General features: G+C 49.6%; 1 protein-coding gene across 2 annotated transcripts in view; it reads left to right on the forward strand.

Annotated features, from left to right (window-relative positions):
- Positions 1-19,166, forward strand: part of ASIC2 (acid sensing ion channel subunit 2) — a 1,093,638-nt gene that overhangs the window by 937,484 nt on the left and 136,988 nt on the right. The window lies entirely within an intron of this gene.

A 19,166-nucleotide genomic window follows, 5' to 3' on the forward strand; every position in this document is an offset into this window, starting at 1 on the left:
TAGGAGCTATTAGGAAAGCTCTGTCTATGTAGCCGATCCTGTACCACCAAGAAGAATGATGCAATAATGAGCAGATACACAGTCATTGCTCCTGCCCCTCATGCAGTTTAAAACTTAGTAGGAGAAACAGACATTAATCAAAGAATTACACAAGTGAAAATGAACAGTGCAACCCCGACCAGTGCAATAAGGGAGGGGGTCACGGTGCTACGAGAGTGTCTGAGGAGGAAAATTAGCCATTAAGCTGAATTTGAAGGCTGTGGGGTAAGAAAAGGCTTTCCAGGCAGAGGGAAGAATGTTTACAAAGGCCTTGTGTGGGGAGGGGCTGGAGCCCAGAATGAGATGAGGCTAGAGATAGCTAGAAACGCTAGAAACAGACTGAGGCATGTTGCAGGGTTTGGACCACATGTTCAAAGGCTGTGTCTCTATCCTGAGGCCAGTGCAAGCCCGTGAGCAATTCTAAGCAGGGAGATATGATCAGATTTGCGTTTTGAAGGAATCACTCTTTAGTTCGGAGAATGCTTTGGAAGAAGGCCAATGTGGATGCAGGGAGACCTGGGAGGAGGCAGGTAGAGGAGTCCAGGTCATGAACGCAGTGATGACAGTGACAGAGGTAAAGCCAGTTGAACTTGGCAATGGATTGGGTGGAAGGATGTTGACACAGAAGGTTGGACAGGTAATTTTTCTTGTGCAGTTGGATGCATGACAGCCCCATTCATTGGGATTGGGTCCCCAGAAGATGACCAAGTTTGGGCATGTTGAGTTTGAGGAGCCTCCAAAAGTATTAAAACACATTATTAAAAAGCAGTGGGATTCACTAGTCTAGAGCCCCAAGAAGTTTGGGCTAGAGATAGGAATTTGCTAGTCAGCTAAAACCATGGTCTTTGATGAGATTTCCTAGATTAATAGACTTTATACATCTAGACTTCGGTGTATTGAGTCTTTGTGAACCAAGGTCCTGCTATTTGGCTCATAAGTCTCCCCTGATGTGATTAGCTCAGTTTGCTGGACATTTCCATTAATACTAACCTAGGGAATTAATATTTAACCTAGGAATTAATATTTACTGGCTGCTAGAGAGAGGCAGTAACAGAGTAAGCCTGAGAACTTGAGTCTTCCAATTCCTGGTACTCTCTTGCTTTCCCTCAGGATCACAGAGGAGATGCATCAAATCAGCAGTGCATTAAGGGGTTGGATGCCTTCCTGAGCATTCAGATATTGGCCCCTGTGGAGCCAATGTCAGCCTTGACCTGTGTACTTTGGTTGAGGCCCACAGTGTCACATATCTGAAGGCCTCTGGAGTGGAAGGGGATAGACCAAGGTCAGGTATATGGAGCTCCATATGTTGGGCTCAACATGGGCAACTTCCAATTGTTCAAGGCTGGACAAAGGGTAGGGAGTTGCCTTGGGAAGTAGAGAGCTCCCCCAGTTTCCCTGGGGTAAACATTTGATGTGAATGTTGTAGAAAGGTGTTGATGAGGGTTTGGGCCACCCGATCTTTGGCCCTTTATGACCTATGAAATCTTTGAAACCCTACATGGGAGAAATTCTCATGCTCTGTCCTGCTGTGTTTCTAGCCCTTTCTTGGGGGTCTTTCTTCTCCTCCTCCTCCTTCTCCTCCTCTTCCTCCTCCTCCTCATTCTTATCCCTCCTCTCCCTCCCTTCCCCTTCCCTTCCTCCCTCTTCTTCCTCTTCCTCTTCCTCCTCCTCCTCCTCTTCCTCTTCCTCCTCCTCCTCCTCCTCCTCCTTCTTCTTCTTCTCCTTCTTCTTCTTCTTCTTCTCCTTCTTCTTCTTCTTCTTCTCCTTCTTCTTCTTCTTCTTCTTCTTCTTCTTCTTCTTCTTCTTCTTCTTCTTCTTCTTCTTCTTCTTCTTCTTCTTCTTCTTCTTCTTCTTCTTCTTCTTCTTCCTCTCTTCCAGTGGGGGAGGATATAGGAGACTCAGAGCCGCTTGGTATATATTGTGAGAGAGCTGCACAAATATTCAGACAAATGCCTCCGTGAAACCTGCATGACAGGAGGAGGTGAGTGCTGCAGAAATAAAACTGTAAAGGACGAAGGTCCCTTCCCTTTCTGGCTACATCTTGAGATCTATCCTAAATGACCTCCAGTTGGTAGATTTTTCCTACTTGTGCCTTTAATTTTATCTGACCTCATGCTCCCCCATCTCCTAGTCAAATAATGATCTATTTTAAAAATGACAATGGGAAGGGATTTCCTATTTGAAGGGAATTTGAAGGTGAATCTTTCTGTAACATAAGTAATCATCAGTGGATTTCGTACATCTAGACTTGGGCATACTGAGTCCTTCTGAATCAGGGTCCTGTCACTTGGATATGAGTCTCCCTCAAGATGTTTAGCTCACCCTGCTGGGCATTTCCACAAAAACAAACAAATAAAAATTCAGGTGAATAGAGCTTGGGTAAGAAAGTACCAAAAGGGTGGCTTGGCTAATCTTGGTTCTTTTGGAAGGGCTCACATTCCCACAAGTGTGTCACACAAGTGACCCTGTGTGTTTCCAACACTGCTAGGAATACAGTCCTCTCTGTTGTTTCCACAGTCTGCAAGGAGATTCTTGGAGAACTTCCAGAATGTTCTCTCTCCTCTGTTGCCTTTCTAGCATAGGACTCCGAAGTGGATTGACTCATCTTGGTGGATCTTATGCACTTTATGGTACAAAGGGGCACCAAAGGCCCACCCGGGGCTGCAAGAATTATTATTCCCAAGGATGTTATTACAGTGGAGTCTGGATGAAAACTGGAGCTGCCAGAAGTAGCAATGAAGGTTGGGAACGTGGGCTTGGGCCAAGAAGCAGGGTGAGAGGCACCCAAAACAGACCTCTTCTCCAAACCACCCCCCCTTCTGTGTGTGCAAGAAAAGGGTTGGGAATACAGCAGGGGCTTCACTGACCCCGGGCCTTCATGGGACGGTCTCCATTAGCTAAAGGGCTGCAAATGACTCCAGGGGTCTCCAGTTTATCTCTGGGTGGCAGTTGGAGAGAGGAGGGCTTTGAAGAAGACGCTCTGTCTAGACCTGGATTCAAAGCGCAGCTCCCCAGCTTACTAACTGCTTTATTTTGGGCATATTGAATAACTTCCCTGAGCCTCTAGTTTCTTATTTGTAATAATACCTAACTTTTAGTAAGGGCTTGCTGTCTGTAAGGCGCACTAAGCTAAGTGGTTTATGTCCCTTGTCTAACTGAATCTTTAGAGCAGATCTTGTGGGGGCGGTGTATAAAGCTTCTTTCTCCATTTCATTATTTCAATCAAACACTGTCTCTGCAGCATGGACTGTGGGAGAGGACTTGGAACAAAGAGGCACAACAGAGGCTGGACCATCCCTCCGAACTGGGGCGGTAGGGAGGGTGTGGGTGGCCCCCGAGGCCATGGAAGACACCATCTCTACCCTTGACCAAAAGCTGGGTGAGGTGCCCTCCTCTGTTCTCCCATCACCCTCCCCTCTCCTTGCAGATTGTCTATTAACATAGCTGCTCCTTCCATCTGCACACCATCCAGCCTATAAGTCTCTTGAGGACAGGGACTCTGTCTTTCTTATCTCTGAATCCACAGTGACTGGTAGGTATCTGGCGCTCAATGAAGGAAGTTGAACAGATGACTGAATGAATGAATGAATCAGCCCATTCGGCTAGCAACGATGAATATGTCTCCTGTCTCTAAAGTTCTAGTCACAGTTCAGCCTCTCTGTGACCCTGGACAAGTCACTTGCTCTCTCTGAGCCTCAGTTTCTTCTTCTGTAAAATGAGAGCATTAGAAAGGATGATGTTTCAGGGCCCTCTGAGGATGACAACTTTATAATATCTGCAATGACCAGCCAGCACAGGGCAGTCCCTAGAGTCTCCAGAATTCAAGAAATCTCTCCCTGAGCAGTAGATAGCTCCAGCTTTACCCAGAAAGATAGAGAAAGATTCAGATGACCTGGCCATTCAGTGGGAAATCCCATTTCCCAGGCTACAGCGCAAACCAGCTGACACTTGCATGGTGCCTATAGGGTACACAGCCCTGCTCTGTACTGTAAGGAAGTCAAAAGTAGTTCAATTTCATTTCTGCTCTCCATGGGAGGTAAGACCTTTTCACAAATACCCATAATGCAAGGTCCACTGGGAAGAGTGTCTCAGGAGAGGTCCAAGCCATCATGTTCTGTGAATTCACAGGGAAAAGATGATAACACCTGGTTGGAGATGAGAGGAGCTTCTTCCTACAGGAAATGGCATTTGAAAGGCCCCAGAGGATGTGGTTGGGGCACATAGAGATTGGAGCGGGCATGTCAGGCAGAGGGCCTGGAGGTGGGAAAGCGAGGCAGTGAGTCCATGTTTGGGAAATGGTGATGATCTGGTTTTGCTGAGCATAGCCTTTATCCATGGGAGATGCAAAAAGAAGTCTGGGGAGGACAGCCTGAGCACTATGGGATAAAGCCTTGAAAGCCAGAGTGAAGAATTTGTACCTAATGCAGTAGGCAGTGGGGAGTCATTGAAGGTTTTTGAATAAAGGGGTGAGAGCAGAGCTGCCTTTGGAAAATTCCATTTGACATCATTGGTAGAATTATTTGGAGGGAAGAGACACAAAACTGGAGGTGGAGTGTTAAGGGACACTTTTGGGGTTGTGACAATGGTCCAAGTGAGAAATTACAAGTACCTCAACAAAGGTGGTGGTGGCAATGTGAGAAGCTAGAAACACAACCGGGAACCCCTGTAGGGGTAGAGCCCCTGCAAGTTGGCAAGTAACTGAAGAGAGGTCAAGAAGAGAGGTCAAGAGAGGAGAGAGCTTTGGTTATGACTGGCTCACCACTTGTAGGCATGGCGCACCCAAAAGAAATGGCACATATGGGAGAAGGGGCTGGTTTGATGGCACCAGGAGCCAGCGAGGGAGGAAGTGCAGATGACAAATGTGGTTTGGGACATGTTAAGTGTCATGTGCTAGCCTGATGTTTCATCTTGAAATCAAGGGGGTTGGATCACATGATCAGGAAGTGTGTGCCTACTATGTGCCAAACCCTGTAGGCAAAACTTCACACACACTGTCTCACGTGGTCGTCACCACCTGCCCGGGAGATAGGCATTGCTGATCCTTCCAACCGTAAGATATTGTGATTCTGCGATTCCAGTCTGTTACCAATGTATGCTCTCTTCATGAGAACAAGTCAAAATCCTGCCTCTTTTTGAGCACTTCAGAGGAAACAAACAAATCACTGTCATCTCCAACGCTTTAGTTGAATTTGACATTCTCTGATGAGTTGTCGAGATACATTCTGCAGAACTGCCTTTATGTGATGCTGTTCTACTCCTCTTGTGCAAGACAGGAGGGTTCTGTTCGCTCAGACTGGGCTCTTCCTGCTGTCTCAGCTCTCACTATACTTCCCTGTAGCCCATCTCCATCCGGTTGCAGTAAGGATGAGGCCAGGAGGGGTGGGCATTTGAAGCCCTAGGGGAATAGGTCCTGCCTTCACTCAGGGGACCTGGAGCATAAGGCGTGCCAGGACCTCAGAGACACCTGCAGTTGGGGTGGGAAGACAGGGTTCAGGACCCCAGGAGAAAGGTGAAACCGGGCACCTCTTCATTTTCCCAGCTAAAGAGAAGTTTTTCCTCTTTTTGACACCCATAGTACTTGGTCATAACTATCCTTTGGAATTTGACTTTCAACTTTGTGCTCATTATCTATGTCCTTAGATACTTCTCTCTCTTGACTAAGAGCTACCACAGAGCTAACAAGAAAAGGAAGGGAAATAACATTTTATAAGTACCTTTTATTGGTCAAGCAATGTGTTTGTGACTTTATAACTATTGATGTATTTAATCCTCACAACACCAGGTAAAGACAAAATTATCTTTCCCATTTTCTAGATGAGGAAATTAAAAATTAAAGCAACTGAGTAAATTCTGGAAAAGTGATTGGTCAAGTGCCAGGCACAGGTGCCCTATAAATTATAGCAATTATTATTAAACATCTTGTCCAAGGATTCAAACCCTGAAAGATGTGTCCAGAGTGCATGCATGCCTAATCTTTCCTGTGTATTACCATGTAACACGTATCAGTGTATTACAGTGTCCACTACAGTAATTGAGAAGGTGCTCACCAAATCATTAAGACCTTTGTTCTACCATTTATACCCTTGACCCCTTCCCAGCCACACACATTGTTTGGACTATCTCAGTGGGTCTCCAATAAATAATTATTGAGTGAATGATTGACTGACTGAATGGATGAAAGTCAGCTCTAAAAGTAGCCCACAGGGAACACCTCCCATAGATCAGCCCTTCTATGGAAAGGTCGGTCCTCTACTACCTTTTACTGTCCTTGTGCCTCTCTTCAAAAAGTGGCTGAGGCTCTTAGCAGAGGCACCAAAGGGAGATGTCTGGAACTGAGTGTCTTAAATGGGTGAGAAGGTGTTTGGTTAGAGTGGCAGGAACCCAGAAAGGTAGGCTTTTCCAGCTGATTCATGGGCTGAACCCACTTAAAAACTAGCCAGACGACGAGACTCCCTCCCATCCAGCCTCTGAAACACTAAAAAGGCCCCTGCAGCCTATGGATTCACAAATGCACACACACATACATCTTAGAAGATAGCCTGGCCCAAGACTGAGCCATCCCATGATGGTCCATCTTGGGGCCTTAGTTTTCTCATATGAGCATGGAAACAGTTGGAGTGGATCAAGTTTGAGTGCCCTGCCAGGGCCAGTGTTCTATGAATCTCAACCTGGCCCAGCAAGACTTCACCTCCCCCTACTATGCCAGAGCCAACAAGGGGGAAAGCTGGCCCTCAGGTCAGACCTGACCAGGGTCAGCAGGCAAACCCAGGGCACAAGCCTCCTGGCGCAGAGAGTGCCCATCGTGGACCCCTGAGTTCAGAGCAGATGCAGGTAGGATCCCAGTGCCAAGTGGGGCCTATGCACCAGCTGCCAGGCTCTATGCCAGCTGCTCACTTACTGCCTGTTGTTCTTAAGTCTCAAACCTCTCTCAATGTATTGAAGATGATAGAGATAGTGAAAATAATCAAAACAGACTCACAAACCAAGGGAACAGCCGAAGAGAACATGCTGAGAAAAAATGGGGACTTGATCCCCACATTGGAGGTTGCGAACATATCAGGGAGAAGGAATGGCCAAACGGCATTCCCCTAATGATGATGGGGAGGCTAGGGAAATTTAAACATGGAAAAGGCAAGGGTCGCTCCGAAGTCCCTGCCTTGGAAGGTCGCTCACAGGGGGTTCCAGCAGTTCCTAATTCCAAGAGATTCTTGACAGGTGGGTTATTATTCCCCAAAGGGCTCAATTACAAGACACAGCAGCACTCAGCTGCTGGGAAGCTCCAGAACCTTTGACAAGCTCCTGCAACAGTCAGGATGGGTGTGTGCGTGCATGCATGTGTGCATGTGCATGCAAGTGTGCACGTGCGTGTGCGGTGTGTGTGTGGTTTGAGGGACAGCTGTTTCCAGAGCACCTGATGAGCTCTCTAACCCTCCCTCCCAAGCAACTGCCATCCCTGCCCGAGACTTGTGCCCAGAGGAGTTCAGTCCTTGAGGAGAGCAAGTTCGGCCACCTCCAATCCCTCCTGGCAGTAACTCTGGCAGGAAAGACCTCTGGGGACATTAGCGTCTGAATCACAGGGAAAAGCGATTCCTACAAGAGCCCAGGAAGACAGGAACTCATCAGAATCCCAGGAAGATTCATGAGTTGCCTAAATATAGAAACTGCCATACTGTCAAAAGTGAGGCAAGCTCAGTCTCCACCATCAGCCCAGAGAGCAGGGCGGGCCAGGAGGAGAGAGAAGGGCACCGGTGACCAGACACACCTCCGGGCTTGGACACGCCCAGGCCAGGCCACAGGCAGGGGGACATGCCTGCCAGGAATTTGGAGCCCAGTGTGAGGGAGGACGAGCTGTGGCAAGATGAGGCCGTGTGGGGCCTTGTGGCAGGACACACACGCCCATGGAATCTAGTTATATAACTTAGGGCAAGGCGCGCAGCCTGGTTTCCTCAACTTAAAAGGTTGAGCACAGTTGAAGATGCAAGGATCCTTGAGGCTTTTGCCTCGCTGTTCCCTCCGCCTGGTGCTTTTCCCCAAGGCATTTGCATGGGTTGCTCCTTCACCCCCTTTAGATCTTTACTGATCTGTGAGTGAGGCCATCCTGACCACCTACCTAAGAATGCCACCAGCCCTGACATCCGCGCCTTGGCACGTTTTCCAAAGCCCTGCCTTTCCTGCAGCATTGAGCATCCTCTGATGTGTTCTCTGTTTCGCTCACTTCTTCACTGATGGTCTACTCCTGTAGGATTGAGCTCCCCAGGCTCACATCTCTTTGGTTCAAGGCTGTGTCTCCCAGGCCTAGAGCAACACCCAGGACCTAGGAGGTGTGCAGTAAATACTGCCACATGAATGCATGAGTGAATGAAAGAATGAGCAAATGGGATGGCATATGGAAATCGTTTGGTGCCAAATGCCCCGTGGCAAGAGTAGATGGATGGCATCTGGTAAGTGGTCCCCTTGAGAAGGTCAAGCAGAGGCAACATGGGAGTTTCCCCAGGTGCAGGTGGGGGCCAGAGCTGCCCTACAAGTCAGTGTAGGGAGCGCCAGGCCCACAGAGAGGCGGGTTTGAGAAGTCGGTCTGCAGGAAGTGAGACCACCTCCGGGAGGGGAGCTGAGAGGCAGGACACAGGCTCCTGAAGAAACTTGGACTTGGTCTCTCTCCACCCAGAAGGTCGTGCCTCTGTCTCTCCACCTTGAAAACTTCTCCCTGTCCTTGGAGGCTCTTCAGGAGCCTTCTCTGACATCCAGACACCCCTGCCATGATCTGCAGCCTCCTGTCTCCCCTGTGTCAGGCGTCTCTCCAGGGGTGTCTTCATGCTCTAACCCAATCCCCACATCCGCCCCACTGGACTGAGCTCCCTGGAGGCAGGACTGTGTCTTATTTATGTCTTATTTGTGCTACTCGAGCTGAGCCCGAGTAGCAGGCAGAGTCCAAGTGTATCAGATAGGTTTGCCCAAAACTAGAACAGGGGCATCAAGTCAGAGCCGGAGATGAGGGAGGAGGGCTTGTGCCAGAGCCCGAATTCGGGCTCAGCCTCCGGCTGGGTGCGGGCCCAGGGCTCTCTTGTAGACAGTCAGGGGCTGTGAGTGGTATGAAGCCAGGTAAACCATTACCACAGCCCGCTTCCGGACGATGTCTGTGTCCTCTGCTGGTCTAGGAATTTTGTTCCATCTGCTATCACCTGAAAGAAATGGGCTGCCCCTCTGGCATGGGGGAGGTGTTCCCTTGCAAGGGGACTTGTGTTACGATGGTATTGGGCTGAAACGAATGTCAATGTCATCTGAGCGAGCCTTGTTCACCCCAAGTCTCACATGGCAGCCACCCCAGCCTCCACGGGGCAACTGCAAGACACCGTAGGGTGACTTGCTTCTCCACTGAGCACAATCAGGAGTTGGTTGTATGAGTCCCCTAAAGAGTGAACAACCTCTGTGAGTCAGGGGCAAAGTAGGGGCCCGCATTAGCCAAGCTCTCACAGAGACTGAATGATAAATAGAAATACCCAGTGATGAACTTGCCCTGGGAGAGAGGATATCAGGGCAACATGACATATTCATGTCGGGTGGTCAGCACCCTCTTCTTTCAGCACCATCTCCTTAGAATGCCAGGGCAGGACCTGAGGTTGCTTGAAACTGAAGGGATCTGGTGATGCTGATGGTTAGTCATTCCATTATGCTGATCTGGGGTCTCTGTCTCAGTGTAGTATATCAGAAGGTACAGCTTTGAACTCAAAAGCTTAGTTCAGGCTCCCACTCCATCACTTAGTAGTTGAGCAAGTCCCTTGTGCTCCCCGATCCTCTCTTTGTTCATGTGCACAATGGAATAGTTATAACACCTGCCAGAGTATTTGTGAGGCTGGCATAAAACTCCAGGGGAGGGGCGCCTGGGTGGTTCAGTCGGTTAAGCCTCTGCCTTCGGCTCAGGTCACGGTCCCGGGGTCCTGGGATCAAGCCCCGCATCAGGCTCCCTGCTCAGTGGGAAGCCTGCTTCTCCCTCTCCCTCTGCCTGTAGCTCCCCCTGCTTGTGTGCTCTCTCTCGCTCTCAAATAAATAAATGAAATCTTAAAAAAAAAAAAAAAAAAAAACTCCATGGGAAAAGGACGCAGCCTCCAGGTAGGAAAAGCTGTCTGTCAAGTACATACTATGTGCCAGGCACTGTCCTTGGGCACAGCCATGAACAAGTCTGAAAGAATCCCTACCGTCAGGGAGCTTACGTTCTAGTGGTGGGAGGCAGATAAACAAAATGTTTTATGGAGAGGGGGCTTTAGCTAGGATTGGAGAAGGCTTTTCCTTTCAAGCCAACTTTAAGCTAAAATTTAAATGGTGTTAGGGAAACATTTATGCCAAAAAGCAAGCGAGGAGAACAAATGGGAAGAGCAGCACGTGCAAAGGCCCTGGGGGAGGAACAGTTAGTGGGTTTTTTTTATTTTTTATTGTTATGTTAATCACCATACATTACATCATTAGTTTTTGATGTAGTGTTCCATGATTCATTGTTTGCGCATAACACCCAGTGCTCCACGCAGAACATGCCCTCCTTAATACCCATCACCAGGCTGACCCATCCCCCCACCCCCCTCCCCTCTAGAACCCTCAGTTGGAACAGTTAGTTTTGAGAGGACAAGAATGTTAGTGTGGCCGAAGCACATAAAGGAAGGTAAGATGCCTGGCAGAATGCCTGCCACGCAGGAGGTCCTCTGTAAACATTACCCCTCCTCCCCACTCCCATCAGTAAAGCCTGGAAGGCTCCTGACAGCCAGCTCCCCAACCCTCCCTCAGCGCAGGAGAGGACCAAATCCCGATTCCTTCTCTCTGGAGCAAGCTCCTGTCTTCCACTGTAACAATAGATGTGACTACCTCTCCGGTGGTAATTGCATTCCAGGATGCAATGAGATTCGGGGAATCCCCTCAGTTCTACCGCAACCCAGCTACAAGCTGTCCCTTAGCCCGGGTCTCTGCTGCGCCGGCTTAATCTCCCTTCTTTTATGTCTTTTTTATTAGCTACAGTTTCAGAGGAAGGTGGTTCCTGACCTTGCCCCCGATTTGTTCATTCTGTGCACATTTGCTGAGCTGGGGCCAGGGCAGCAGAGATGCCTGGGGGCCTCTCCCCACCCATGAGTGGTGCTCGCAGCTCCCAGCCCTGGGAGGAAGCTTGCAGTCTGTGCACAATCTGCCAGCCCCTCTCCCAAGCACCCCCCAGACCCTATCCCAGCCCCCTTCCTATCAGCCAGGCAGATGGGACCCCTCAGAGGGTTGTTACGCTCTTTGCCACCCTCTCTTGGATATGTTTTAAAGAATGAACTAGCAGACAGTCTCTGCTATTTCTGCTAAGGTCACATGCATCTCATTGGGAGACAGGCTCTACCCGCACATCTCCAAGTGACCCAGAAAGGTGTGGGCAGCAGCTTTGGGCTGTCCCACTGCAGAGTGGCCCACCTGGCAGAAGGAAGTATGCGGAGGCAGGTTGGGAGCAGAGGGGATCTGGTTGGAAAGCCCCCTGGGATTCGAGTCCCACATCTCTGGGGTGCAGTTTTCCTGTCTATTAAATGGGAATAACAGTCTTTGCCCTGGGTCATTTTGAGGACCAAATGGGACACTGCAACGGCAATTACTTTATAAACTTGAAAGCTTTGCAAGTTTTTCTTTCTCCTAAGAGGCTCCAGATAAGAATCCAACATCAGCTCTGGACATCTGAACAATGCTCGTCATCCACTGAGCATTTTCTGTGCCGGACACTGTGCTAAGCGCCCTATAGGAATTGTCTGGTTGAATTCTTCCAAATTTGGGTGATAGGTGCTGTCACTATCCTCAGTTTACAAATGAGGAAACTGAGGCATGGGGAGATTAAATCACTTGCCCAAGTCACACAGCTAGAAAGTAATCTGACCCCAGAGCCCCAACATTTGCATACTACAACAATCAAGTATACACCAGCACCATATTGGAAGATCCAGGATGAGTCCCCACCCCCATGGTGGGCAATTTCAGGGCACATTTGTGGGGGACGCAAAGTCCTCAAGAAGGAGGGGTCCTGGCCTATGCAGGTCACGTGATGAGCAGAAGAAACCTTGCACAGGTAATTGAGAAAACTAGATTTTAGTGACTAGGTATGATCTTTAACCCTTCACCTCTCTGGGCCTCAGTTTCCACCATCCATAGAAGGAGAGGGAGAGGGACAATCCATCTAGAACAGCATCTCTCCTCCTCTTTGACTCTAGCCCACCTACACAAGGTAAAAGGACCCGCAGCCTCCTGCCCCATCTGTTCTCATGTTCCAGTGGGAGGAGAACTCACAGATAATTTGGAAGTGTTGCAGCACAAGCTATTTGGGGGAAAGACTGGAAACAGATTTGCTTCAGGAATGAGGTAGATGACTCATAGTTGAAGTGCAAAGCACACGTGCCTTGAAGCTCAGCCATTGAAAAAGCATAAGCCCAAATTACTGCTGTTAAGCAAACAACCCACAACAAACTAAATTGGTAATGATGAAACTAAACAAATGGTAATTTATAATTAAAAAGCAGGAACAGCGGCAAGTGGAAGGCACCACCAGTTCAAGACTACGTAGGCTGCCGAGGTTCTCGACGGACAGTGACACATCTTCCCTCCTGCTGCAGGGTCCAGGTGCAGTGGGAGCTTGGCCGGGCCCCCCATGGGGCTTGGCATCAGACTTTGGGGGTTGGACACCCAATTAAAGCCTTCGGTAAACTCCAGTTACAAAGGAATTTTCGCTTGCGAACACCAGTGTTCAGTCACTCCGTCCCGCTCGCTTAGCGACAAGAGCTGCCCTTTATTAAACACTAGCATGTGCCTGTCCCTGTGCTGAGCTCCCTGCAGGCTTTGTGTTAGGGAACCCCCAACCCGATGAGCTAGGTGCAAGGATCATTCCCACCTTAGGAAGGAGGTGCAGAGCAACAGGGCGATGGTGCACAAGGGTGGAGTTTGGTTTCGAATCCAGACCACCTGTCTCTAAGGCCACTGCGCTATCCTGCAGTTAGTGGGTCACTGAGAAGTAAGCCCAGTAAGAGGCACAAGTGAGTGGCTTAGTCATTCACCCGGAAGAACCAAGAGAGGACTTGCATTCCTGGATGAGTTCAGAGCCCACCCGCAGATCCTTGGAGCTTGTAGTGATCCATAGACCATGGCCCTACGAGCAGCTGATGTCCCACAGGCTTCCTGATTCATCCACCGCTCACTCTCTAGAGCAGTGTTTTTCAACGGAGGGTGATTTTGCCCCCACAAGGGATATTTGGCAACATCTGAAGGCTTTCTTGGTAGGCACAAGTCAGGGAGAGGGAGATGCTACCGGTACCTAGTGAGTAGAAGACAAGGATCCTGCGGAACATCCTCCTACCCACGGACAGCCCCCATCACAAAGAACCACCCAGCCCTGAATATCCAGCCTAACCGTGCCAAGGTTAAGAAAACCTGCCTTACCCTCGCAGCTCTGGACAAACCAAGTGGACCCTGGGGAGAGCGGACAGAAGATGGCCTCCCAGGGTGCTCCGCAGCATGGGACCACCTGTCCCACAGTTATATGCATGCACCCCTTGACTCCAACACCAAGTAAGGGAGATGCAGCAAGCAGCTGGGGGCGCCCCCAACCCTATCACAGTCCCCCAGCCTTTTCGCTAGCCAGAAGCAATGGCTGGATTCATTCGTTCATTCAATCAATCAACAAGTATCTACTGAGCATCTTCTATGTGCTAAGTGTTGTTCGCAGCCTCAGGGATGGAGCCATGAATAAAACAGGTAAAAATCTGGTCACGGAAGACAGACAATAAACCAATCAGTAAGTTTATGCCAGTGATATACTAGATGGTGATGAGTGTTATGGAGAAAAATAAAGCAGGAGAGAGGACAGAGTGTGCCAGTGAGCTCATTTCAATTTTAAACAGGGCGACATTTGAGCAAAACCTTGAAGACAGTAAAGGAGCAAGCCCAGTGGACGCTGAGGGAAGAACATTTCAGGCAGAGGGAAGAGCAAGCGCGGAAGCCTGGGGCGTCACTGCGCTTGGAGAGTTTGAGGCAAAGTAAAGCAGGGTGAGCAGGGAGAAGGTAAAGATGAGCAGGTGAGCTCTGAGAGGGGACAGGACCGTGCAGGGCAGTGCGGGCCATGGTGGGGACACTGGCGCTGACCCAGGGTGAGATGGAAGCCAGTAGAGGACAATGTTGGGAAAACAGTTTACCAGGTGCTCCGGCTGCTGTGCGGACCAGGGTGGGGGCAGGGAGCCCAGTCCGTCTCCCAGGTGACTGATGGGGTGCTCGGACCATCGTGGTCACAAGGAGGTGGCAACGTTCTTAGACTCTCGGTATGTTGTAAAGGTAGATCCAGTGGGTCAGACGTGGGGTGTGAGGGAAAGAGAGGAGGCACGAGTGTCTCCAGTGTCTGGCCTGAGGAACTTGCAGGGAGGGAGTTTAGAGTAAGCCTTGTACTGATATAAGGAAGGCCACACGGGTAGGAGAAAGATGAAGGGTTCTGGAGCAGGACAGACTGGGTTTGACTCGTGGCTCTGTTCCTCAAAAGATACACAGTCACTTAACCTCGAAGAGCTCAGTTCTTTCATCTATAAAGTGGGCATCGTGGTCCCTCTCTTGCAGGATTGTGATGAGGATCAAAAGAGATAGGGAACGGAAGGCTGGCCCAAAATAAAATTCGGTGCCTTTTGCTCGATGACATCATTCTTGACCTTTGTTCCGTTACAGCCCTTGCCTGGGCGGCTCGGCTGAATTCCCTGGGGAAGTCTGAGATTGGCAGGACCACTGAGACAGGTACTCTCATTTTCACTGGCCAGGGAGGGGACGAGACTGCTGGCTTCTTGCCTCGACCAGGCCCTACCTCGTGAGCTAGCAAGGTGCTTGAGTCCCTGTCCCGCCCTCCAGAGGTGGGATCTCAGACTCAGTACACTGCCCAGGACCCCCCAGCTTGTCCCAGACCCATGGTGGTAAGGCACTGTTCCCCAGGTCAAGGAAGGAGAGGGTTGGAACTAGGATTGGCTCAGGGGCTCCGGCAGTGGGGAGCCCTGGCTGCACATTAGAATCACCCAGGTAGCTTTTTAAAAATTAAGATGCCCAAGCCCCCACCCCCAACCCTGTCTGATTTACTCGGTTGTGAATGCAGCTCAAGAACTGATCATTTTTTAAAGCTCCCTAAATGAGTCTAAAGTATAGACAAGATTGCGAAACACTGAACCAAGTTATAATTTGGTCCCCTTTTACAGATAAAAAACTGAAGCCTAGAGAGGTTAAGTGACTTCTCCGGGGTCTCTCAGCTCCCAAGTGGTAGAGCCAGGATTTAAACCCTGACGGGTCTGACTCCAAAGCCTGAGGTCTTTACACTACATCACATTAGGGCCTTAAGTAGAAAGTGCTTGTTGGGGCGCCTGGGTGGCTCAGTCGTTAAGCGTCTGCCTTCGGCTCAGGTCATGATCCCAGGGTCCTGGGATCGAGCCCCACATCGGGCCCCCTGCTCGGCGGGAAGCCTGCTTCTCCCTCTCCCACTCCCCCTGCTTGTGTTCCCTCACTGGCTGTCTCTCTCTCTGTCAAACAAATAAATAAAATCTTAAAAAAAAAAAAACTGCTTGTAATACATTCAAGTATTCTTCTGTAGGTCATTAACTCCTTTATAGAAAGACTCGGGGAGGCAGAAATGGTGAGAGAAATTTAAATCTGAAGGGTTAGGAAGCCCCCGACAAATAAAACACATATCCATAGGGATTCAGAAGTCAGAGGGGAAACGGATTCTGTACACAGAAGTTTGGTTTACGGGCAGCTTCTCCGAGACACATCTGTGGGGCGAATCTAAGACTCCTTGCATCAGGGCCCAGAGCTGCCAGCCCTCAATGTGCCTACCTGGTGCTTGGGTCAGATAAGTGAAGTGAGGGTCAGTTTCGGAACTGCCCACGACGGTGAGCCAACAATTATTGAGCACCAAACAAAGGCCAGGCTCAAGGTTGGGTGCTAGCGTCCTTGGTGAGTTAGAGGTCCTTCACAGCAACCACATGCAGATAGCAGCCCTGTTGCTGTCCGTGTTGCTGGGAAGTCTTGGAACTCCAGCTGGAGCTGCTACCACCTTCACCGGTGGTACTTGGAGAAAAGATACTAACACTGCCACCAGCCACACAATGGGAGGCAAAAGGCAGCCGGGAAGCTGGGCCTTCGGTGTCCTCCAAGGCAATTAGAAATGCAAATAAGCCACCCAATCATTGCACACAAGTTTCAAGTTCTCTTCCAGCCCCACAAACCACCTGTTATGAAATTAGAGGGGATTTATTTTTTAATTAACATGACAGTAATTAGCAGAGAGTTCAGATGTTCAGAACTCGGCCTGCACGGAGAGGTAGGCTGTGAATAAAGACTGTGATTTTATTTCTCAAAAAGTTCCAAGTGTGTTTGGGATTCTGTAAGCGCTCCTTGCTGCATTCACAGTTACCTACAGCTGCGCTTGGAACATACAGCCAAGGTGTGCATCTTAAAACCAAAGAGGGCTGGGGGATAAAGCACAGGTGTTGGGCTCAGCTGGCCTTGGGGTTGAAACCCACATGGCTATTCACGGATGGTATAGCCCGAGAAAGGTTTCTTAACTTCTCTGAGCCCCAATCTCCCCATAGAGATAAGAAGATTGTCTTGAGATTAGTGGCAAGAACTAAGGGGGAAATGGCACATGGCCCTTTCCCAACTTTTGAAAGAATAAAAAAATAATAATTGACCACTGGGAAAGCATGAGCACATCCGGTGACAATGTCTGAGGCTGGGTTTGCTGTGGGGTCCTGGTGTGTCCACGACCGCCTCGGCTTTAGCACTAGAAGTCCCACGTCTTGGGCAAACTGGGAACCCTGGCCACCCTCGTTCCCCAGAAAGCAAACCCTGAGATGGAGTTTGGTGCCTCAAAGGTCCATCAGGGGCACCCTTGGGACCAAACTTGTGACTGGAAGGGGGGGCAGGAGAAGGCAAACTGTGATGTAGGCTCAGCGAGAGCCTTGGCCAAACCCACAGGCACTCGGAGCTAACTGGCCCTTCAGAGCTAGCCTGAGCAGGGCCTGTGTGACCAGCAGGGGTGAGTTACTGGATGGGGCTGCCTCGAGAAGTGAGGTCGTAAGCGTAGCTGAGGCAGTCCCTGCAGAAACCTCTGCCGACAGTGCTCCCAGCAGCAGGCAATGGGTCTGTCTCTCTTTGAAGAGGGTTGGGGCAGAGCGTTAACATCCACCACTGACATGAAATAAACCCATTGCCCAGGAAACATACATCACATAAACTGTGAACCTATACACCCTGCAAAACCGTCATTGACGTAGAAAATCACAACCTACCACCACTACATCCACGAAATCCCCACACACAACCCCCTCCACCTCCTGACCAGAGGCTGGCATGTGTTCATGAGTGTAGAGATCGTAGCAAGCCCTTGAAAAAACAAATTGGTTCTCCTGGACTTGCCCCGCTCAGCCTGTGGTCACTTTGCCTCCAAATTAATTTACCTGATCTTCCTTCTTGGAGACACGCCCACCTCTGCAGTAAGTAAAGCCAATCTATGCCCCCTCCCTGGAGGAGCACGCCAGAAAGGGTGGAAGAGTCGGTGAGCAGGGCACTGGGGAGAGAGCCCCACACGCGGAAGCGGAGATGTCAAGGACCTGGGTGTCCAACCCACCTGTGCCCACCAGGCTGCAGGATCCGCAGAGGGTGGTCAATTGTGAGACTCTGTGTCCTCACCTGCACTTTGGGGATGACCACCCCATCCCAGGGTTGCCCTGAAGACCATGTGAGTTGAAGATGAGGGAGGACGTCATGAGCCACAGGAGCTAGTACATGTGAGAGGAAGTGGAAGGTCAGGGAGGGGGCAGCTAAGAGAAAGTAGATCCACCATCCCAGCCTCTGGAAGATATTTCTTCTCCTGAGGGTCTCCCCCTTGGGGATGACGAAATGACCTTCTGGACTGGGAGGAAAAGATTTCCATTACCAGGCTGCTAGGTCCCATTTAAAAACAAAACAAACAAACAAACAAAAACTTATTTAATTGAAAAATTGCCAGTGAAAAGTTAAAAAAAGATAAATAGCTTCTGAGCTGTTCTTTTCTGTGGGACTCCTGAGACCTTTGCCCATGCTATTGCGCATGGTAAGTCACCAGGAAAGGGTGGTGCGCAGGGAATACCGTTTGATTCTTTCCTCGGAGGCTCTCCCTGGAGTCAGTGCTCCATGGCTCATTTTGGGAACCCAGGTCTCAAAAATAAAGGCAGACCCATCAACCTGACCTGGAAACCTCCATGATCCATGTGCCGACCTCCCCATCCAGCGCTCTCTCTCCCACCTGCCCATGCAAACCTCGTCACCCAGTCCTACTTGCTCCCTCCCACATCTCTGCCTTTGTTGGGGCATCTCCCCTCTTCTCGCCTCGTTTCACTGTCCATCTGAATCTTCTTGTCCTTTGAGACCAAACACAGAGCTGCCTCCTCCTAGAAGGCTTCTCTAGGGCCTCAGTCTGCTGGGATCTCGTCCACCTCTGAAACACTCACCCACCTCTGGAACACTCTGAAGAATTTAGCATCAATGACCTTGTGTTGTGAGGTATTTAGTGAAGGCATCTGGACTCTTCAATGGGAAGGGAGACTCCTCCTGCTTCCTGCAACCCCCTCCCCTAGGCCAACCCCACCATGCCTAATATGACCTGGCAGTTCTCCACTGGGCAGCAGGAAGAGTAAGTGCATCACCAAATCTGCGTGACCTTGAATGAGAGCTGTACCCTCTGAACATCAGCTCCCTCATCTGTAAAAGAAAGATAACAGTAGTATCTACTCCATGGAATTGTTTTATTAAAGATCACATAGGGAAAATCCCCAGACAACCTGACGTTTATTGGTGGACCCTAAATGGTGTCAGTTCCCTCCTACCCCTATTGTTGAAACAAAAGTCACTACAGAAACGGGGAAACATTTATCAAACAACCCTCAAGTGTGAAGCACTTTACTTACATCTTGGACTTTAGAATTATGACTTGACAGAGTCATTACTCCAGGACCATCACTCTGGAAATGAGAAAGCCAAAACAAGAAGGCTTTCCAAGGTCATATATAAATAAGTGGCAGAAATTAAGGCAGGAATGACTTCACTCTGATTAAAGAAAGAACTTCTTGTTCATC

Source organism: Eumetopias jubatus, unplaced genomic scaffold (genome assembly GCF_037043125.1).
Source record: "Eumetopias jubatus isolate StellerSeaLion01/CBP00866 unplaced genomic scaffold, mEumJub1_p1.0 scaffold_10, whole genome shotgun sequence".
Classification (NCBI taxonomy): Eukaryota; Metazoa; Chordata; class Mammalia; order Carnivora; family Otariidae; genus Eumetopias; species Eumetopias jubatus.